This window comes from Bombyx mori, chromosome 3 (genome assembly GCF_030269925.1).
Source record: "Bombyx mori chromosome 3, ASM3026992v2".
Classification (NCBI taxonomy): domain Eukaryota; kingdom Metazoa; phylum Arthropoda; class Insecta; order Lepidoptera; family Bombycidae; genus Bombyx; species Bombyx mori.
This window is the reverse complement of record NC_085109.1, coordinates 10,471,906-10,490,268: the sequence shown is the minus strand read 5'-3', so window position 1 is coordinate 10,490,268 and position 18,363 is coordinate 10,471,906. Positions and strand designations below refer to the sequence as shown.

Genomic DNA, 18,363 nt, shown 5'->3' with positions numbered 1-18,363 from the left:
AGTTTCCCTTCTTGGTCTTGACGCAGACACTCCGGGTCTCAGGAAAACAAAAAGTCGCTAATCCTGATTATCCTAGTAAGGGTAACGGATCAAACTGTTTAAAATATTGAATTGTTATCGGTCTTTAATAATTATGACAACTTTCAAGTTAATCCGATGTTTTGAAGGGGGTCAAAATCATGTTCAAAGATTCCGTTACATACTAACATACGTATGAAGCTAATAAAAGCGTATTAAAAATCAAACCTGCCAAACTTCTATAATTATTGTTGGTAGTATAGCCTGTTCAATTCACTGTACGTTACAAAGAAGATTGAAATTTTACTAATAACTTTGACGTTTAGCGTTATAAATATTTTTCATCACTTTTTAACTTTTCACATATTATATTCCAAATTCGTTCGGTTTATTTTAGTCTTTATTTGAGTTTTACACTAAGTTGATCTTGCTCAGTTGTGTATATGACTTGAAAAAACATTACCCAACTTCCTTTGAAGCATTAGCAAAGAAATCGAAAGAGAACTCAGGAGACAAACGTGTCATTATTAAATTTAGAGTTTTATATTGAGCCGTTTTTTACTAAGAGTCGTATGTGCGTACTCGGTATAAGCCTCCAATTGAGAAAACTATTTGAAACAGTGTAATATTCGTCACTTTGAATTTCAGTGTGCCAGATTGTCTATATTGCATTCTGACTATGTTTCTTCGTTTAGAACGAACCAACTTTTAATGAGTTCTAAAGTCGCCAAAAATTAAGAAGAGTTTAAGTCTTATCAGCATATTTTTTCTGCGTTTTAAGAATCATACAAAAGACTTTGTTTTCTTAAAAACAATAGAGATAGCTTCGCGTACTAAACTACAGGCATTCAAGTGATTTCTTGTGGATCCCTCATGCGGAAAATGACAAGACCGTCGGGTTCCGCCGGCATCGCGCACTTTTAATATTCTTCCCTTTTAAAAGCTTTCATGTTACTCTCTTTTGTTATTCAAATTTTTTTTCTCGGCCGCTTCAGTTTTATGCGTAGGATGTTCTATATTGGAAAAGAAATATGGATGTGATAGAACTCATTTAAAATCAACATTGTGTAAAATAAACGCAAAGCATTGAAATGAGTCGTCTATTATCAAAGGTGGCAATCTGTGCATTTGGACAAAAATTTTTTATTGATATTTCAATACAGATTCATTTGAATATAATCGTCTCCTTCAAAGAATACGGTTCAAAACCTGCATTAAATAAAGGTTAATAGTTAACCTGTTATTTATCTAAGATGTCGTTCCGAAGAGTTTTGTGACTGCCAATGGAATACAAAGTCAATAATTCGTTTGTCTGATTTACCAATCATTGTCCAAAAGTCAGATTGCCGGCTTTGATAATAGTCGACTCAAATAATGCAATATATAATTAGGTCAGTGGCGAGATCTGAATTTCTCAGCCGTTTACACTTTCGGCAGAGTGGTCTTGGTCATCAGTTCGGGTGTTTGTGCGCTTCTCTGCGGAGAGGACACTGCAAGAATTGAACTATCAAAGTTACCCAAGTTGCGATTTCTCGTCAAAGTCTCAATGCCTCTGAATGGAAGTTTCGCAACTAGTAATAAGGGCTTTTCATGCGATGTTCTTGCCTTCCTTTTTGAAAAACGTGTTTCTGTTTTTTTTTTTATTGCCATAAAGAAATCTTCAATGTGCGTTTTAATGTGTATTGAATCTACTTTAAATATATAACAACAAATAGGTAGTGGATAGGTAACGATTTTTTTCATAATTCCATCAAAATTTTTACTTAGGTGTTGGTCTATTAACCTTCGGACGAACTGACCTTTGGTCTAGCATTAGCAGTAGCAAGGGGAGGAATGGATGACGTCATGTCCGCATCCGCCGGCCATGCCGCAGCGCGCCAAATGGCCACGGACATTCCTACACTCCGCGTCCACAAATAATGGTGTTATCAAACTAAATGAAATGGCCACTGTCAGTTTTGGTAGTGTTTACCGAAACAACTTTATGTTTGGAATGTAGCCTATATTATATACGTTGGATTAAGGTAGGAGATGGCTCTCTATCATTTTACCGTCTTGATATGTAACTTACAGTTAAGAGGTACTTTAAGGAACACTTGGAAAAGGCGGATAAAGAAATAAGTTTATATGTCAAAACAACTTTAGATAACTTAATAAGACTGCTATGTTTTTTTTATTTATTGCTTAGATAGGTGGACGAGCTCACAGCCCGCCTGGTGTTAAGTGGTTACTGGAGCCCATAGACATCTACAATGTAAATGCGCCACCCACCTTGAGATATAAGTTTTAAAGTCTCAGTATAGTTACAGCGGCTACCCCACCCTTCAAACCGAAACGCATTACTGCTTCACGGCAGAAATAGGCGGGGTGGTGGTACATACCCGTGCGGACTCACAAGAGGTCCTACCACCAGTGTTAAGTAAGTATTAAGTAATTAAGTTAAGTAAGTATTAAGTAATTAAGTAAGTCCTAGATAGTTAGAGCTCCAATGTATAAGTTCTAGTGTTACAGCTTTAATATTCCGAGATTGTACGACAAAAATGCGTAATGTACTCGTATTAGACATAGATAAACTTACAAAAATAAATAATAGTATAAAAAAACAAAAAAAAATCTCTTTTTTATACAAAATCCAACTAAAAAATAGAAAAAAACTTTTAATAAATTTGAATTAAAAATAGTGTAGGCTAAAATAATTTTATTGTAAAAAAAGCGTGGGGTGCTTTTCAGGATATTATCAAAATATTTATAACTATTGATACTATGCACCCCATCTAAAATTTATTTTTTATTTTTTAGTTGGATTTTCTGTAAAAGCCTATTTTTTTATACTGATATTTATTTTTAATTTTTAGTTGAATTTAAATTTTTTAATTTTTCAAAAATACCATCTGAATTAGTCGATAACTTATCCGAAACATAGGTCATCGACGCGCCTGCTAGTTTCCGTTCTTAGTCTTGACGCAGACACTCCGGGTGTCAGGAAAACAAAAAATCTCTGGTCCTGATTATCCTAGTAAGGGATCAAACTGTTTAAAATATTGAATTGTCATCGGTCCTTAATAAGTTACCTATGCCAAATTTCGAGTTAATCGGACGTTTTGAAGGGGGTCCAAATCATGTTCAAAGATTCCGTTACATGCTAACATACGTATAAAGCTAATAAAAGCGTATTAATAAGCTTTTAATAGAAACATTGACAGTCATTGAGTTAATAAGAAATAAAAATTGAATTTGTTATATAAGAGTAGCGGAATAAAGTTATGAGTTTTGTAGTATAATAGAATAATAAAGAAAAGTATTAAAAAAAAAACCTAAACACTCACAACCTTATCAAACAACTACCGCTATCGATTTTTAATTGAAGTCTTTTTTGCAGCGTGTCACCGCCGCCATATTTTTAATTAAAATGAACACTTGTTCTCGGGCGCTATGAATATTCATGAATGCATAAATTTATAAAAAGATCAATCACGAAAATTGGGCTTTTTAATGTTTTTTTAAATATTGAAAGCACTCGGATTGGATTCGTGATTTAAATTAAAACTGTTCGACTTAACTATGTATTAGAATAAGAGTCTATTATACAGGGTGGCCCATAAGTCCTTTGATATGAAAAAAAAATTATTAAAATAAAACTAATTACATTATGAATTAAATTTTTATTTACATAAAAAGCTTAAAAAACGGGAATTATTTTTTGAAAATAACATCTCCTAAATGTAATCCGTTGCGATCACGGCACTCTTGCAAACGACGTCTAAAATTGTCGATGACTGCGCGGCACGTCACTGCTGAAATGCTTGTCATTTCTCTGCGGATGTTTTCTTTTAGGGCCTCAATTGACCGCGGGTTTGTGTCGTATACTTTAGCCTTAAGGTAGCCCCATAAAAAAAAATCCATCGGGGTCAGATCTGGACTACGTGGAGGCCAGGAAATGTCTCCTCTCTTAGAGATAACTTTGCCAGGAAAAAGTTGACGGATAACGGGCATAGCAGTGTTAGAGGTGTGAGAAGTGGCCCCATCCTGTTGAAACCACGTCCTGGCATTAAAGCCTGAAAAGTTTTGCAATTCTGGTATGAAAAACTCTTCGATCATAGCCACATATCGCTCCGACGTAACAGTAACTGCGCGCCCTCTGCCATCCTCAAAGAAGTAAGGCCCTAGGATACCATGGGCTGACATAGCGGCCCAAACAGTCACTTTCGGACTATGTAAGGGCTTCTGATGCTTAAGTTTTGGATTGATGGGGCTCCAATAGCGGCAATTTTGTTTACTAACATGCCCGTTAAGATGGAAATGAGCCTCGTCAGAGAACATTATGTTATTGAAGGAAGTAAACCGATTCAACATTTCATTCGCATAATTTTGTCTTTGAATACCGTCAGTTTCCTTTAATTCTTGAACCAACTGAATTTTGTAAGGGTGCATATGTAAATCTTTCTTCAAAATCCGTTGTAACGATGTCCTGGATACGTTTAATGCTCTGGCGCGCTTACGAGTTGACTGTGTCGGATTTTCGCGAATAGACTGTGTCACTGTGTCTATGTTTTGTTCCGTACGTGACGTCCTTGGGCGACCCAACCGCGGTTTATCTAACGTCGAACCGGTCTCCTCGAACTTAGCAACCCAGTTCTTAATCGCTTGAAGAGTTGGAGTGTCGTCAAAGTTGTGTAAACCTTTGTGTTCTCGAAATTTACGCCGCGCAACGGTTGCCGAATTGTCGTTTTTATAAAACTCGCGCACACAAAACGCACGGTCCGCTCCGGTAAAACGCTCCATCGCGACTAAATTCCCAGAAACCGAAGTTACTCCCTCCGCTTCCCCTGCACCGCTCACGCGCGCCCTGTTCGTTTTATTCAAATTTTACTTTTCAAAGGACTTATGGGCCACCCTGTATGATAATGCAAATGTTCGACATTTAGTTATTAATTTTACTAACAATTTTATTATTTCTGCAGAAAAATAGATTAATTAAATCATATTCCACAAGTTACGCATTTTTATTGTGTACAAATAAAAAATTAAGAAAAAAATCATTCTGTTTTCCGATCCATTTTATTTTGAATTAACGAGAAGGCATTGAACTTATAATTATTGCAAACTAACAAAGTTCAATGACTTCATGAATTTCAAAGAAACTGTGAAGTTAATACAGTATGTGGTTATGTCAACAAGCGTAGCTTAATTATGCTTAAGCACGAAATGTTCACCGTTGCAAGCTGAATTTAAGTAGGAAATGTAAAGGCTTCGTGTACTCCTATGAGAGCAAGTAATATGTATGCTAGCGTGACGACAGACTAGTCCAGTCTAGTCCACATCTATCTTCTATAAATTTATATTATTCTAGACGTACTCACCCGCTTTGCTGGGCATTTAAAAATAACATTATTATTTATTGTCATTATTATTAACACTCATATAAATATAAGGCTATCCATTAAGTACATGTATTTTCTACGTGGATACCAAGTTTCAAGTCAATCAGATGGATGGTTCAGCAGTTATAACGGAACATCCGTAAAAACCACTGTTGATTTATACTTAGTCTGTCCATTAATACTGTTACAATTGAAAATAAACAAAATATTACATTTGAATTTGGAATCTGTTATTTTTATATGATTGCTCATTGAGTTTTCTCATTTTGGCGCCAATACATTGTATAATATTAAAATGGAGTAGGGTGACAAAGAGAACCGAATCGCTGTGATTGCATTACACAAAGTAGGTATGGAGCCAAATGCAATTTTTAAAACTCTCCATACGCTTGGTATTAGTAAAATGTTTGTGTACCGGGCTATTAATAGGTGCAATGAGAGCTCCTCTGTTTGGGACAGAAAAAGATCTGGCCGTCCACGTAGTGTTCGTATGAAAAAGGTGGTCAAAGCAGTAAGGGAAAGAATTCGAAGAAATCCTATCCGAAAGCAAAAGATTTTATCTCGGGAAATGAAGATGGCACCTAGAACCATGTCGCGTATTTTAAAAGATGACTTAGGATTTGCAGCCCATAAGAGACGTACTGGTCGTTTCTTAACTGATAATTTAAAAGAGAACAGGGTGGTAAAATCGAAACAACTACTGAAGCGGTACGCAAAGGGAGGTCATAGAAAAATTTTGTTTACGGATGAGAAATTTTTTACAATTGAGCAACATTTTAACAAGCAAAATGACCGTATTTATGCTCAAAGCTCTAAGGAAGCTTCCCAATTAGTTGACAGAGTGCAACGTGGGCACTATCCGACTTCAGTGATGGTTTGGTGGGGTATTAGCTATGAAGGAGTGACTTAGCCATATTTTTGTGAAAAAGGCATCAAAACATCGGCACAAGTGTATCAAGATACCATTTTTGAGAAGGTAGTGAAGCCCCTTAACAACACCATGTTCAATAATCAAGAATGGTCCTTCCAGCAAGACTCGGCGCCAGGTCATAAAGCTCGATCTACGCAGTCTTGTTTGGAAACGAACGTTTCGGACTTCATCAGAGCTGAAGACTGGCCGTCGTCTAGTCCCGATCTTAATCCGCTGGATAAATTATAAATCATAATTTATGGTCAGTTTTAGAGAGTACGGCTTGCTCTAAACGCCATGATAATTTGGAGTCCCTAAAACAATCCGTACGATTGGTAGTGAAAATTTTTCCCATGAAAAGAGTGCGATTGATAACTGGCCTCAACGTTTAAAGGACTGTATTGCAGCCAATGGAGACCACTTTGAATAAGCTTTTTATACTTTAAATTGTTTTATATCTACGTATTAAACTAAGACACAGTAAAAGTAATAAATGCTATTTGCAATAGAATTATTTTTTTCCTTTGTCTTAGTATTTATGGCAAGACTAGGTATATTAGTATTGATATAGATTACTTAAATAGGCAAAGCGCAACCAGTTAATAACTCTTTTGTGGCCTGTTGATTTTCAGTTTTATTTTGTGACTGATGAGGTGCTAGAAAAAAAATATGGAAATAGTAATTGTCTTTAACATTAAAAATAAAATTTAATGAAATCAAAATTCCATTACAAAAACAAACATGGACAAGAGTTGTAAATGTCAGTCTGTAGTGCGCAAGTCACATGAAAAACGAGATTGCAAACAAAACCAGAGCATTTCGAAGTTGAAAAGAAAAGTTCGTACAACTAGTTGGTTTGATTCTCGTTCTGATTAAACCAATACTGTGGACTGCAACATAGATACAGTGTTGATGTCCCGCACAAGAATGTAAAGTGTAACTTTTCTAGGACGTTATTACTTTTGCTTTTTACTAGAGCTTACTCTGTTTTTTTTCCTACCTAAGCTCTTCAGAGACAATTTCAGCGTAACCTTAGCTAGTAGGTGAGCTCACGGGGCTCAAACCGGAGTGGCGCTAACACTAACCCTAGCATGAGCAGTGAATTCGCAGAATCTACCATCGGATCGGAAACGCGACCCACTGAAAAGATCCGGCGAGAAACTCAGTGGGCTGAGTCTATGGGTTAATTCGCTCTTCGAGCCCTTCGTCGCAAGCGACGGGTTCGACGAGGACCGTGACCGGATTACTCTGTAATACTTTGAGTAATAAAGAGTATTTTACATTAGAGTAATATAATCGAATAAAGGTATATTTTTTTGGTAATTATTACCAAAAAAATATACCTTTATTCGATTTTTTATTTGTGTGCGTATTGTATCCTATAATAAGTATAGTCCCAAAGAGGACGAATTTCTCACTTTTAATCAATCAAACCATAACCAAACCATCAAAAGTAAAATTCATCAATTTTAATGAACTATCTTGTTTTTCATACACAGAGACAAGTGACAAGACTGCAACTGTAATTACTCGTAATAGTTTTCAGAAAACAAACGCATTCTCACAGACGTTCCATATAAATGGGCAACTCCTAATAAAACTGCAATATAGTTTTATTATTATAATAGGCACAATGCGGTATTGTAGATCTTCAATGTTAGTTTATAGTTCAAGCAATGGTTGGACGCTTCGAGTCCTTAGTCATATAGTCATAATATATTATATCAATACCAAGAATTTAGAATTATAATATTATCAACTTGATACGTCGCTTCGCTTCCGTTTATATACGGAAAAAATATCCCTCGGAAATATTAATGTTTTTACAGATCGAAAATATGTTCGTCTTTATGTTCTTCTCTGTAGCCCAGTATGCTCTTTTCTGTACTGCTTACCGAGTGGTATATGAAAGCTTATAAAAAACAAACTGATTTTCGCATTTATAATTTTATACATGAATAACTATATTTCTCTGTGCTAGTGCGTGTTTAAATTCTTATACACCCACGCAAAAGCAGATGCTTATTTTTAATTCGTTCCGTAAAATAAATCTAACTATACGTCGATTGGGTACGGTTAAAGGTTCATGGATCGCCTTATTTTTAATATTTTTTTATTTTTATATTGGCTCAACTGGCTGACGCACACACGAGCCACCTGATAGTTAGACATCGATGAGTATAGACTTCAACAGTGCTAAGGGCATAGTCGAGTCGTAGCCAATTGCTTAGGACTCGTTCAGAACGTGGCATTCCAAGTTTATTTGATAAGTGCCAAAATACTGCGGTGTTACCAGGTTTCAAATTATCGTTTACCGATATTTCGAGCTGTCTTAACAGATAAAAAGAACCACGTGGTATTGTTACTAGACCCTACACGCATCAAGACGCAAATACCTGGTATGGTAGGCAGCGGCTTTTGGTAGGCAGCGGCTTGGCTCTGCCCCTGGCATTGCTGAAGTCCATGGGCGACGGTAACCACTCACCATCAGGTGGGCCGTGTGCTCGTCTGCCTACAAGGGCAATAAAAAAAAAAAAAACCTCATCGACATGAAAACGAAGCACGAATTGTATTACAATAAGGCCATAACACACACCGAACCATAATTGCGATGGAAACAAGCAGAATGCTTATACCGCACGCCCTACTGGTATGAAAACAGTGAAAAATGATATTAAGATTTCCATTATAATATATTTTTCGACGCGACTGACCTCTGATATTTGAGTCACTCGGAAGTCTTACATAGAATAAGTAGTTTGACGAATTCAATTAAGCCCTCACAGTAAGATTTTTATTTTAAATTGAGTAAATGATTATGGGGCATAAATCAAGAGCATAAAATTCGGTCCAGTATATCACGGTGGGGCGGTATTCATATTATATTGTCTATAGAATCTAATTGAGACTGTTAAGAATTAAGGTCATTTATTTGCAACGTCTATATATGCGTCCTATATATGCTATAAAGTTCAATCGCCGTATTTGAGACGAAGAGAATGATTCGATTGGTTTGATAGATTAAATTTACACCCTTTTTAGCTTCGGTATTTTTGTTTGTTTGTTTGAAATGTTTGACCGTAGCTTTCACAGACTTCAAGGCGTCCGATTAACTTGAAAATTTGCACAAGCGTTAGGGATCGATGACAGAGAAATATTTAATTTTAAATTATAATTTCGCTCAAATATTCACTTGTTTAAACAATAAAAAAAATATGAAATTAATTGTTAGTATAGTTGGCTATATAAGCATGTTTTTATTAGGTTCTAAACTAAATATCAATAGGTTAAAGGCTTAAGCGATATTTTTGCAATCTTACAGGAAAGCCATTTAAAATTAAAATTGGAAAAAAACATGACAATTCTTCATCTACTTGAATGTGGTAAACATAATTGAAGTTCAATTAAAAACATCGATTTGTTGATACTAATACAAATAAATAAAACGCACCTTTAATTACAAATATCAACGTCGCGTTTTAACCGAAATGACGCTTAAGCCAAATAGGTTTTCACTTCTCGATACATACTTAAATTATTTTTCATTGGGTTCGTAATTATCAGCGGAAGGCATGAACGACTTTTTGTTTGAAAAATCCACCGAAGTATCTTAATTCATTCAGCGATAGGGTCAGCGGAGCGCGACCTACACATTTAGTAGGTATCTATATCAATAAGTCGTCGTGGCCCAAAGGATGAGACGTCCGGTACATTCGTATCTAGCGATGCACCGGTGTTCGAATCCCGCAGGCGGGTACCAATTTTTCTAATGAAGTATGTACTTAACAAATTTTCACGATTGGCTTCCACGGTGAAGGATCGTGTAATAAAAATCAAACCCGCAAAATTATAATTTGCGTAATTACTGGTGGTAGGGCCTCGTGTGAGTCCGCACGGTTAGGTACCACCACCCCGTCTATTTCTGCCGTGAAGCAGTAATGCGTTTCGGCTTGAAGGGTGGGGCAGCCGTTGTAACTATACTGAGACCTTAGAACTTATATCTCAAGGTGGGTAGCGCATTTGCGTTGTAAATGTCATTGTCTATGGGCTCCAGTAACCACTTAACACCACACAAAAAATGTCTAAATACATTTTGAGATGCAAGCAAAATAATGGCTGCATGCCTATTGTATCCATCCAAGGGTAATGACTCGGTTGAGTTTCTAGAACATGCTAGATGGTGTGGGCGGTGGATCAAAGAACACCCGATCTACCACGAGATATCAAGTACGAAGTTTGTGGTAAAGTTTGAAACTAGGCTAGCTAGTTACTTAGACAAAATTTAACCGACTTGTGTCTAAGATAGAATCGAAATAGATGTATAATAAAAAAGTTTATTAAACGGTATCTCAATTAGAGTAGACTATTTAAATTCTGCGTATGTAATTTGTTTCTCATGAAAATGACTTGTCTAAATTTTGACAGCTGTCATCTTTGACTTTTCAATTACATTTTTTTTTATTCCCTTATAGGCAGTCAAGCACATGCCTAATGGTCTCTGGTTACCGTCACTCATGGATGTCAACAATGTCAGGGGCAGCGCCAAGTCTACCACTTAATACTCTCCGTAAGCCTCGTTTGAAGAAGTACAAGTCATAGCACTCGAGAAACACCGTAGAGGGCAATTCATTCCAAAGCCGGAGAAAAGATCTCTGGAAACGCACTGTGGATTAACGCAGTGATTCTAGATAGTATGGGCGATTTTTTTTTTATTGCCCTTGTAGACAGACGAGGTAGGCCGTATACCTGATGGTGGGTGGTTACCGTCGCCCATGGACTTCAACAATGCTAGGGGCAGAGCTAAGCCGCTGCCTACCGTTAAGTACTCTCCACAAGCCTCGTTTGAAGAAGGATATGTCATAGCGCTCGGGAAACACCGTGGAGGGGAGCTCATTCCAAAGTTGGATGGTACGTGGCACAAAAGATCTCTGGAAACGCACTGTGGATAAGCCCAGTGGCTCCAGGTAGTAGAACTCTACTCAAGTGGTGGGCGGTGCGATGGTAAAAACGACGAAACAATTCCACAGATCACTCTCCATGGAATATAAGATACAAAACACTCACGTCTCTCCGTTGACTCAACCGTACTCTTAAAAATATTAAGTATATTATCTATGCATATTATAATAATATACACATCACCATACCAAAAACATGAAGACCGCGTCGTTCTCAAGAACGTAACGCTCTAGATTATCAGCATGGTGCATTATTGCGATCGCAAATTTCGGGGAATTTGCGAGCACTCTTGCCACAACTTTCCCCATTTTTGTTATAGAATTAACAATGATAACACTTTGATCTTTTGAATAGCGCTTCATTTTTATTTTTTTATTTTATAAGGAATTTTATGACCTGGTAACTAAGACCTTTAAGTCATGTCTTATTTTATTTTAAATATTCTTGTTTCTATGAAAAATGATAATATGGAGTGAAATGAAATGAAGATAATTAATTGGTTAATTGGATGATAATTAATCAACTAGGATGAAATGAAATGAAATGAGATGAGATATATGGGATGAAATATACCTAATCTCAGTAAAATTGTGGTCATTTACTGAGATTTTTTCAGTGGACTTTTTGGAGGATCCCGAGAAGTTACGTCCAACGGCTTTGTATCATTTTTCCACATTTGTGCACTTTCACAGATATTAAACAGTTAATAAGCCACCGCTATTACACATTTAAACCTGAAGAAACACTAAATAGACAAAATAAAACAAATCACACAACTTCACTCCTCGCGTTCCCGCCAAAAAGTCCTCATTTTTATTAGCGAAATACTTATAGATAATAAATACCTGTGAAATGTGTAGCACAGATAATACAAGCACGAAAAAAAAAGCGCTGTGTTATTTGGACGCCTATTGATAACATAGTTACGCGCAATATTTGTAATCAGCGAATAAGCAATAAATTTATTCAGGTAGTAGGTACTACTATTTTTCAACATTCAAAACAGAACCTCTGTACTTAAAATTAGCAAAGACTTTTAAACCAATTAGAGAAAGTCTTTAATATTCTTTATGAAATGAAATGTTAATTAAACATTAATAGTAGGCAGGCAAAATAGTGAGTGTCATAGGTATACCTGAGCTCCTCCCCGATCTAACACAATAAAAACAGAGGTATAGGAATATTTCCATCAGAGGAACTTAACTAATAGTGAGTGTACCTATAAATAACCGGTATCAGAAGATATGGGTATGCACCTATGTGTTTTCGAATTATTGTTCCTGCTTTGTTTGGATATCTTCCCCCTTTTATTTGAGAAAATACATATGTACTTATAAATGTACATAAACGAATTTTATGCTGAAGAAAAAGAACCTATACAAATAGTTCTACCCTCATTATTTTAGATTCCTATAGACTTGCCTATTTCTATCACAAAGTAATTATGTGGTCTGGATTAAATTATAGGATAGTCCATTAAAAATACACTGAAATGCTGATACTATGAGAAAGGCAAATTTAAAGTAATAAAAAGACTATCTAAATCCTAAAAATTGCTTTACAAACTTTATTCATGTTTTGAATTGTCCGCAAAACAAATAATAGTCTAATCACGGAGCAGATCTGTTCAGAGTTTATTTGAATAGGCTGGCAAATTGCGTTTCACGCTCACAATGGCACACGGATACCGAATGGAAACAGCCTACAAAGTATAATTAGCCGTACGTCCACTCTGTGATAGTCTCGATATAGTTCAGTATAGATAATACACATAACAAATAAGTCAATTCAGTTAACGATTCTTGAACTGAATCCACAAGTAGAATTATTTTGACAGTCCGGTAAAGATTATCGTGTCTCTGGTTTACGTGGTAGAATTAGTATAGTAGTATAGTATTAAATTAATGTCTCAAATTAATCATCTTCATTTCATTTCACTCAATATTATCATTTTTCATAAAAATAAGAATATAATATATTATTATATACATAAAACATATATATATAATAAGACATGGCTTAAAGGTCTTAGTTACCAGGTTATAAAATCCCTTTAAAAATATGAATGTTTTGATTTTTTTTATTTAAACTAACTCTACATAGGTAGTCGAAGTTATGTTTTCTTGTTCTGCTAAAACTGAATTGCTTTATACTTAATAGGTCAGTTATAATTTAGAGGTTAAATAATGAGTTTTTTCAACTTTAGAAACTACGATTAACGTATTTCTGTACGTAAGCATTTTTAGTACGCACGCAAATATTGTACGTTGCGGAGATTTTGAAATCATTTTCCATATGTCAATTTTAGCTAATAATAAAACAATTTATCGGATAACCAGCACTAATGAAGGTCAAGTAGTGAATCAATTTGAAGATTACGCGTAGTCCAATATTAATCCTTGCTTCTTCGTGACTAAGTCGCAAGTTCAAGGTTGATCTTGACAGAATTATACCAAAGATCCCTTGGCATAATGTTAGGTTCACATGCCTTTCAGAATACTGAAAATGTATAATTTTGAACCTGTGAGGCTTTTGTGAATGAATACGGTATAGTAAGAGGTAGTATAAACTACTCTGGACAAATAACTAGTTTTTTTATTTGTGTATATTGAACAGAAATTTAGCTATGGAAAGCTACAAATTAGAGATTGCATTCTTTGAGTTTGAGTTTTATGCGAATACATATTTTATTCGGTAGAATTCAAAATTATCAACGTTGAGTATGTCTGTGTGCTTAGTGCGAGTTTTTTAACGTTCTCGATAGCGTAAAAGTTAACTCAAAGTATGCAGTAGGAACAGCGTCTCTAGCGGCAAACGTAGGCAAACGTTTAAACTTCATACAAATTTCAGTTAACTTTCACGCTATCGAGAACGTTAAAAAACTCACACTAAACACACTGAGATAGGTAGGCAGCGGCTTAACTATGCATGCCCCTTAGCATTACAGATCTTCGTGACCGAACATCAGATAGAACGTATGCTCGTCAGGTAATAAAATAAAGCTGGCTATGTCAATTTAAAAAAAAAAAACATCTAATTTCGTTTTTCAGTTTAAATGGAAGCTAATTTATGATAAACTAGATTCTATACCTATTGTAATTTCATCTGTGTTAAATTGACATATTTGCCAAAGGATATTAATTAAAGTAAAATTTTAAATTCTGCGTGCTTAGATTTTTGTCGAACAATGCTATTTTTCTTTTTGGAAATTGTTAGTCAACGACAGAATACGAAAGTTTCAGCTATTTGATAAGCCATGAAGTACCTATATATAAGATTGTTTGTTTAAAATATATTTAACGTGCATTCGACATTTTAAATATCACGGTTATTGTTTAAGAGGTATTTTTTGGATGTGAGAACATAGACTCACGGTTCATCCGGTAAAGAGGTTCCCATATAAATCACAAAGTTAATACTGTCACCCAACCTGTAACATACGACTAATGTCTCAATGTCTCGGTTCAGACGACACTTTCAAATGAGCAGGTTCACGTCCTTACGGATCCATCAGATCCTATAACTCCTGCATTAGATACCTTCAGCTCTAACACTAGGAGCAGGCTTAGGGATCCCGTACTCGTACTCGTCAAACTCGGCAAAGAGTTCGACGTGCAATCTAACCCATGCATCAGCTCGCTGAGTTTCTCGCCGGATCTTCTCAGCAGGTCGCGATTCCGATTCAGTAGTAGATTCATTCGCAAAGCAGCTACTCTTGAGTTGTTAGGTCTTCTTCGCAGGCGCTCGGGCAGCTGTTAGCAAATCCCACCCCTCTTGGCTGGCCTTTGCTCGCCCGCCTGTCCTGGTGAAAGTGGAAAGACCTTCGGGCCACCAGTAATACTTCAAACATAAAAAAAAAGAGCAGGTTATTGTTGTGTGTGTGTAGCCAAAATTCTACGCCACTCACGCTATTATTCGTCAAAAAATACAAATATAATAATAATTCTTTAATATTTTAATCCGGTACCTTAACACGATGGAAACAGACAAATCATTCACGGCTTCACGATCAAAGACAAAAGGAACAGAGCAGCAAAACACAGCGGCTGTCGGTCGGTACATTAATCATGTTGTACCCAAAATCGGCGACCTTTCGAGATACTTAAATGGAATAAGCAGCTTAAATACATTATGTTTACGCACCACTTACAATAATACTATTGTATTCCATAATTAAAATTACTTTTACGCCTTAATCTCGCGTTTTTTAAATGTCATTATTTTACAGGTGGTAGGACCTCTAGTGAGTCCGCGCGGGTAGGTACTCCACCGAAGCAGTGAAGCAGTAATGCAGTAATGCGTTTCGGTTTGAAGGGTGGGGCAGCCGTTGTAACTATACTGACATCTTAGAACTTATATCTCAAGGTGGGTGGCGTTGTAGATGACTATGGGCCCAAGTAACCACTTAACACCAGGTCGGCTGTGAGCTCGTCCACCCACCTTAAGCAATAAAAAAAAATCGAAGCTTTCCTATACGACAATCGTCCTTTTTTATGTTTGAGGGATTACTGGTGGCCCGGAGGCCTTTCCAGTTTCACCAGGACAGCTGGGTGAGCAAGGGCTCAGCCAGGAGGGGTGGGATTTGCTAAGAGCTACCCGAGTACCTCCAAAGGAGATCTAACAACTCAAGAGCAATTGCTTCACGAATGAATCTAGTATCGGACTCGCGTACCACTGAGAAGATCCGGCGAGAAGCTCAGCGGGCTGAGGTTTAGGTTAGGTTGCACGTCGATCTCTTTGCCGAGTTCGTGTTTGTGAGTTCGGCGGAATGTCATCGATGCACCCAGGGTCTCCCAGGTACCTACTTGACCTTCCTTGGCCCAGGACCACTCTCGTCCGTGAACCACAACAATGTATGTAGTAAAGGTCCTGTTACACGGTAAATACGTTCTCACAAAATCTCAAAACAACTGTGTTATAAGAGAATAGAAGCCAGTACAAAAAGGAGAGTAATTTTTCTGAATAAAACATCTCAACTATGCCCGTATGTATTTTTTATCTATTATAAATAAAAAATAAACAGTAAAATTTCTAAATAATTTTAAACAAATATCGTGTTGTAGAAGGACCGTGTTATATGAGGGTTTTGGGGAAATTTTCTTTTCACGTTAGAGTGAAACCGTGTTTTATACCGGGTTAAACCGGATTACGACCGACAATAAAATAAATCGACAAAACGTAGTTTTAATTTAGTGTATCGCGAAAACTGAAAAAAATGCTAATATTGTATTATATTACAGACAAGTCTGTGTTGTAATTTAGATGTTCAGATAAAACTTTTCATTTACGACGTCAAGGTAAAATCATTTATGTTATACTTGAATACGTATTCAAATTATCACAGATGGCAAGTCGTTAGTTAAGTGGGCAGTGTATGACTTACCCTGCACGTCCAACTACGCTTCTTGGAAAAGAATACCTTGTGAAATAACGGGCTGCGGGTAGGTATAATGACTCAGCATGACTGTATTTTTATTTCGAATTAACCTGTTTAATATACGACTTCTGTATTGAATATGAAGTGTACTGATTGTTTCGTATAAAATATAAAAAGTTAAAAAAAAAAAAATATTCTTATTATTTTAATAAGAATATTACATAACTCGGAAACGGTTACATTAGTACGCTGCTATATAAGGTAGTTTCTTTTCTGTATTAATATATAAAAAAAACACAATGATCGTACAATCCCATTTCCTTAGGCCACGAGGTCAGAGAAAGTTACATGATCCAGATATTACATATACCTGTCTACTGCCTTTTCTGATTACGATCACGAGAAACAAGTTGTATGGATTTATTAAATAACTTTATGATTTAATAAGCATTCCGATTTCAAAATGTTTTTGTAACTATAAAATTATTATGGTTGTCGTATTTATTAATTGGAAAACTCCTTTGCTTCAAAGATATTTAAAGACAGATTTAAATTTACGTTCGAAATCCTTCATAGCACAATATTTGTTTTGCAGATATCTTTATTACAACAGTTACGTAACTCGTGTTGATAAATTAAATTTACAAAAGTGCCGAGATATCCTTTTTTTCTAACGCTAGGGAAAATCCATTTATGGACATCCGGTCGAGAGGCATAATAGAGCGGGTTATGTCGAACTCCAGCAAAGTAATGCGTGGCGAATCTCGATTTTATTTATATTTAAAAAGGCGGAGACGAAATACCTAAGTACCAATTCTTGTTTCTTGCCAACCGTTTTTTTTTCATAGTGTTACCAACGTAAATAATTCTTCAAATCGCGAGTATTCTATTTTTTCAAAACCAGAACAAAGGAGAAAGTGGTACATAAAATGAATCTACTTAGGTCTTGAGGTGTCAATTAATTGTGGTCGAATTTCGATCATAGTGCGCGTCCTTACGTCAAATGGGCAAACTTGATGGTCAATAATGATGACTGAACTCAGGTAGCATTTGAGTAGGCAATTTTCTGAATGATTTTGTTGCATGCACGCATTCAATTTGCGACACGTATATTCAGACCGGCATTGTCCAAGGGCGACATTCGACCTTAAACCGGCAATTGCAACTTACCTAATCAAAACAACGGTATCGTCACACGTTGACCACGTTTTTCTTTAGGAAGACTAGAAAGACGGTTGTGTGTTGTCTCTCGCTCAGTTGGCGGGATACGGATAAGATCCTTACAGCGGGACGCACATTGGGAGTTAGTTTTATTGATGTATGCTCTATAACATAGTGTCTGGCGGGATTCGCGAACAGTCGGCGGGCGAGCGCGCTAGCCGGCGCGCCGCCTCACTTTGACTGAAGCTTACTTGTCTTGTGTTCTTGCGCAGGCGTATTAAAGTACGGAATCGGCTGAAATTCACCCCTGTGCCGTTATAATAAACGTTTGAACTGAACTAGTTTGATCGCTCAATAGCGAGACTTATTCTCAATTCTTTACGGTTCGTTTCAGGTAAACACTTTAAGACGCTTGTGATCTTGAAGCAGACACGATAGCGCGTGCCGCACTGCACACGGTCGTAATTAAATATGTGTTTGACAATAGAAGCTACGGAGGCTGTATTCTGGTGATGTCAATTGCTATAGTCTGATGAAAGTGTTCGCCAGGAAATTGT

General features: G+C 36.4%; 1 protein-coding gene across 1 annotated transcript in view; it reads right to left on the bottom strand.

The window, feature by feature from the left end:
- Positions 1 to 18,048, bottom strand: part of LOC101746018 (protein split ends) — an 84,543-nt gene extending 66,495 nt beyond the window's left edge. The window contains exon 1 of the mRNA XM_012695226.4: positions 17,816 to 18,048. The gene's annotated coding sequence lies outside the window, so the exon portion shown is untranslated. The remainder of the gene's footprint in view (positions 1 to 17,815) is intronic.
- Positions 18,049 to 18,363: the final 315 nt, after the last annotated feature.